This window comes from Caretta caretta, chromosome 28 (genome assembly GCF_965140235.1).
Source record: "Caretta caretta isolate rCarCar2 chromosome 28, rCarCar1.hap1, whole genome shotgun sequence".
Classification (NCBI taxonomy): Eukaryota; Metazoa; Chordata; order Testudines; family Cheloniidae; genus Caretta; species Caretta caretta.
Window position 1 is genome coordinate 1,129,206 of NC_134233.1, and position 5,645 is coordinate 1,134,850.

Consider the following 5,645-nt stretch of genomic DNA (forward strand, 5'->3'; position numbering starts at 1 on the left):
GATTCCCTACGGGGCCCGGCCCTACGGACCGCGGGGCGTGATTCCCTACGGGGCCCGGCCCTACGGACCGCGGGGCGTGATTCCCTTCGGGGCCCGGCCCTACGGACCGCGGGGCGTGATTCCCTACGGGGCCCGGCCCTACGGACCGCGGGGCGTGATTCCCTACGGGGCCCGGCCCTACGGACCGCGGGGCGTGGCTCCCTTCGGGGCCCGGCCCTACGGACCGCGGGGCGTGATTCCCTACGGGGCCCGGCCCTACGGACCGCGGGGCGTGATTCCCTTCGGGGCCCGGCCCTACGGACCGCGGGGCGTGATTCCCTACGGGGCCCGGCCCTACGGACCGCGGGGCGTGATTCCCTACGGGGCCCGGCCCTACGGACCGCGGGGCGTGATTCCCTACGGGGCCCGGCCCTACGGACCGCGGGGCGTGATTCCCTACGGGGCCCGGCCCTACGGACCGCGGGGCGTGGCTCCCTTCGGGGCCCGGCCCTACGGACCGCGGGGCGTGGTTCTCTACGGGGCCCGGCCCTACGGACCGCGGGGCGTGATTCCCTACGGGGCCCGGCCCTACGGACCGCGGGGCGTGATTCCCTTCGGGGCCCGGCCCTACGGACCGCGGGGCGTGATTCCCTACGGGGCCCGGCCCTACGGACCGCGGGGCGTGATTCCCTTCGGGGCCCGGCCCTACGGACCGCGGTGCGTGATTCCCTTCGGGGCCCGGCCCTACGGACCGCGGGGCGTGATTCCCTATGGGGCCCGGCCCTACTGACCGCGGGGCGTGATTCCCTTCGGGGCCCGGCCCTACGGACAGCGGGGCGTGATTCCCTTCGGGGCCCGGCCCTACGGACCGCGGGGCGTGATTCCCTATGGGGCCCGGCCCTACGGACCGCGGGGCGTGATTCCCTATGGGGCCCGGCCCTACGGACCGCAGGGCGTGATTCCCTTCGGGGCCCGGCCCTACGGACCACGGGGCGTGATTCCCTACGGGGCCCGGCCCTACGGACCGCGGGGCGTGATTCCCTACGGGGCCCGGCCCTCTACGGACCGCGGGGCGTGATTCCCTACGGGGCCCGGCCCTACGGACCGCGGGGCGTGATTCCCTTCGGGGCCCAGCCCTACGGACCGCGGGGCGTGATTCCCTTCGGGGCCCGGCCCTACGGACCGCGGGGCGTGCTTCCCTACGGGGCCCGGCCCTACGGACCGCGGGGCGTGATTCCCTACGGGGCCCGGCCCTCTACGGACCGCGGGGCGTGATTCCCTACGGGGTCCGGCCCTCTACGGACCGCGGGGCGTGGTTCTCTACGGGGCCCGGCCCTCTACGGACCGCGGGGCGTGGTTCTCTACGGGGCCCGGCCCTATGGACCAGAGGGCGTGGTTCTCTATGGGGCCCTGCCGTACGGACCACAATATATAGTTTTCAATGTGATCTGCATGATCTGGTTCTGTATAGGGCCGAATGCTATGGCTCACTGCATATCGTTTTCCACAGTGTCGACGCCGAGCCGGATTCCCCACCCACGCCCCAGCCTCGTCTCCCCACTTCAGCCCATGCCAAGCCAATGTCAGGGGCTAACCAGTGAGGAATCGGGGCCAGTCTCCCATCCGAGGGCCCCCCGAGTCTCTGTCGCCCTGTTTCTGGGGCTCGGGCAGGACCGGAGTCGGGTGGCTCTGCACTCCCGGCCTTCAGGTCTTGTCCCCAGCGTCAACGAGAGCACCCTCCGGGCTGTTCAAACACATGCGTTGCTTCCCACGGAGCAGATCGTAGCCGTAGAGCGGGACACCGCAATCCCCGCTGCATCCGGGAGCAGGACCAGAGCAGAGGCCTGAGAAGCCCCCTGCACTGGGCAAGGGGGCTCTTAGAGGGCTCATTCTGCCTCACTTCAAGACCCCTTTTTGGTGCCCGCAAAGGGGCTCCTGGTACGTTCCCCCAAAAGAAACCACCCTGCATACACAGCGGTTTCACCTCGTGCTTCCCTCTGTGCCCGCCTGTTGTCTCGGGGCTAGTACTTTGATTGCCAGCTCTGCAAGGCCGGGGCTGTCTTTGCGTTCCGTATTTGTACAGCTCCCGGCACACCTTGTCCTTCCCCCGAGGGAATTGTTAATGTTGCTGGTTTTGTCACATTGGCTGCGGAGTCAGAACGATGCCGGTCAAAGCCTCGGCGATGGACCGTGATCATCTGCGTTTTCAGTGGAAAATTTTGAACTTTTGGTCAAAACCCTCCAATTTGATTGATTGATTTGGTTTTCAAGCAACTGAAAACTCTGACAATTTGGGCCAAATCAATACCTAAAAATGGGCTGAAAGCTGCCAAAAGCTGAGAAACCTTTGGCCAAAAAAAAAAAATTTCCAGCCAAGAAGTGGCAAAAAAATTAAAACTCCCCCCCCAGAACTGCCCCAAATGGAAAAATGTCCAAATCTGGGGGTCTTCAGTGGTCAAAGGGCACAGACGTTTTCTGGGGAAATTTTAACTCCATCCCAAACCTAATTTTCCATCCAAAAAAAAAAAAGTTTGGATGGGGAATCTGTGGATTTGGGTGCCACCATTGGCCCCAGGACGACAAGTGACCGCCTAGGGAGAGATGTCGTTTCAGAACCAGCAGCCGCTGCTTGAAGCTGGAGTTGACGGGAGCCGGGTTCCCTTGGCACGCTGTTCCGTTCCTGGCGCGGACGTATTACGGCCACGGTTAGCAAACGGGCACATCTCGGAAGTGGAATCGGGCTGGGGGCGGGAATTTGCACCTCTCCGCGTGGATTGTATTGGAAGGTGAGTGGGGTGAGGTAATCTGCACTTTTCCCAGGCATGCACGGCCTTCCCTGGGCTGCTCAGTGCATGATTTTGATCCCCTCATGTGTTTCCCTGGGGTGTTCTGTTTGGTGTTTTTTCCTTCTCGCTGGTCGACATGCCAAAAAGGCTTGTGCTGCCCGGAGGAAATGACTGCAAACCTGAAGTAATTGGCAACCCTTTGTGCCACCTACCACGTGTTGCCAGCTTCTTTCATAAATCTGACCCCGTAGGAAAGGGGATCTGGGCCCGACAGACCCCCCGCTGCGCCTCTGTGGGTACACGGGGCAAGCACCGTGGGAGAAAAAGAAATTCTGACGCAACAAAGGTCACATTCCTGTATCCTCCGGGACACGAGCCGTGTGTAGCAGCAGGCATTTCGCGTCGTCATCAAGGCATGGTTGAATTTTGCTTTGCCAGCCATTGTTTTAAATCCCAACTGCCCTGCCTCTTGCCCAGACCCCAACTGAGAGCGGGGACCCCATTGTGCCGGGCGTGGGACAGACACACAGCCAGGAACAGACCCTGCCTTGAAGACCTGCATGCGGACGAGCAAGGCAGGGGAGAACAGAAGGATTCTCCTTTGAAGGTGGGGAACGGATGGCTGGCAGCCTTTTCAAAGCCACACCAGTGATTTAGGTGCCCGAGTCCTCCCTGAAAACCAACGTGGCCCAGGATGGTCCGTTCTCGCCACACCCGGCCGCCTGGGAACGAAAGCGGCCTCCCATTCAAATCCCCCGCCCTGGTGGCTCGCTCCCGGCACTCTCAGCAGATTGTGGCAGGGCGAGGTGTGTCTTCCAGGCGACATTGCGCTGGAGCCAGAGGATGAACGAGAGGACGCTGATCTGAGCTACCCCAGGGTAAATCCATTACAGCATTGAAAACCGGTATCTCCACCCTCGTCAATTTAATTTGAACCTTCCTTGGGTGCTGGGATCACTTTCTTTATCCCTGCAAAGCATCTTGGGAGGCAGCAAGGCCTCGCTAATGGGGCAGGGGGAAATCTCGGGCCATTATCGTTTGCAGCCCTGAGGAGAAACCCAGCCCTGCTCTTTCGCACTCGGGCCTTCGATGGTGCTGTGACGGGCCAGGTTCTGAAAGGGCAGTTCGCCTCCGCACCACGTAAACCTTCACATCAAAGCTGAAGTGCGGGGCTCCTCCGCGAAGGAGTGACTCAGAGCCTGAGCGAGCAAAAAGCAAGAGAGGGGAGACAGGCTGGAGAAGCGGCAGGGTGGCCTAGTGGGTTGTGACACTGGCTTGGCAGTGAGGGTACCGGGTTTCTAATCACAGCTCTGCCACTGAAGTCCTGTGTGACCTGGGACAAGTCCCTTTCCCTCTATTTCCCTGCCCACCTTTTGTCTATTTCGATGGTGTCTTGTGCGGACGAGCTCCGAATCTCCCACTCCTGTGTCTGCATAGCACCTGGCACATCGGGGCCCCCGAGAGATGCTACCATGGCAAAAATTTGCCTCTGTCCTATTTACAGCTTCTTTCCATGAAGCTCTTTTGATAGGGGAAAAAATGTAAACACGGCCAAGTGTTTCCACTTCGTTTAATAGTGCGGATAATAAATAAGCTACATTTCCCATAACGAATACAGGAGTGTACAACCACTGTCTAAATAACCTTTCCAGACAAGTTGAGCTAAGCCTTAGGCATCGAAAAGCAGCAAAACCGAGACAAGAATGCTAGTGCAGATTTTGCGTAGGGTCACTCTACCGTGAGATAAACGAAGGAATTGTCCAATAAACCTTTAGGGTCACTTCTCCTAGAGTTGAACAACAGAGCTCTCTTGTTAACTCTTACTGAACTTCACAAAGTATATGTTAAATGTTCTGGAACAGTAAAAGCATGAATCGTGGGCCTGCTTTCAGCTAGGTACTTACACTCCTTGCTGGACATCGATAGGCTTATGCATGTGCTTAAAATCAAGCATGGGCTTATGTGCTTTGCTGGCCTCAGATATTACAGTACAACATGAGCTAATTGCGTATGGCCAGACTGCAAACCCCTCACTCTAATGCACGCTTGCCAAACATCTGGTCTATCCAGAGATGCTAGTCACAGCAGGCTATTATGTGACGCCTTCAAAAGCCCAACGCTGATCATTTTGCAGTGACAATAGACGGTCTGAGCATTGCCGAGAACCTGTGTTTTTATCCCGCCGCATTGGACGAGTCAGGTGCAATGGTGGATGGACCTCAGCCAGCCCCAGCCCTTGCTGAAAGACGCAGCACAAAGAGGGTAAGAACCCTGATTGTTCTCTCAGGGAAATTCACTGGCCCCGATTGAATTTCACCCTCGCTGTTTTCATTCATGTCGGCCTTCCGAAATGAGCCAGGAGGGGGGGCTTGGGTTTTCCAAAGAGCGCTGGAGGGTCAGGCGTTCGGCCCAAGGTATTTCCTCAAGGGTGATTACCCCGAAACTAGGGACAGGGGAACTGGCCAGAGCAGAACTGGTCTGGGTTCGCACCCCACTCTCCCTGACACCAAGTTTTGGGGAAAGCCAGCAGTATCGCCTCTCCCCTTGGTGCCCCTCTTCACACTTACCTCACCTGGACGGCTCTTGCTGGGGAGAAGAGAAGCATATTCAAGTGTCCCGGGACCGGGCCACCCATGGCTTTTGCCCTTCCCGCAGGAAGAGGGGAGCGCAAGCTGTCTCCCAGGAGGGTAGGGTCCCACAGCCTTCCACCCGGGCAGAGACGGATCCAAACTTCAGCTCAGGTTTTGACAAGGTCCCAGGCTGGAGGCTTATCTGAGTATTTTTTGGTGGGAGGGTGGCCAGGGGACATGGCTTTGAGGCTGTTTCAGCGCGTGTCAGGGTGGCTCATCATGTCCAGGAGCTGAAGGCAGTAGATTCCTT

General features: G+C 59.2%; 1 protein-coding gene across 1 annotated transcript in view; it reads right to left on the minus strand.

The window, feature by feature from the left end:
* The window catches only part of CAMTA2 (calmodulin binding transcription activator 2), a 32,955-nt gene extending 27,494 nt beyond the window's left edge, over positions 1-5,461 (minus strand). Inside the window, 1 exon segment of the mRNA XM_075124084.1 lies at positions 5,333-5,461. The gene's annotated coding sequence lies outside the window, so the exon portion shown is untranslated.
* Between the last annotated feature and the right edge of the window lie 184 nt (positions 5,462-5,645).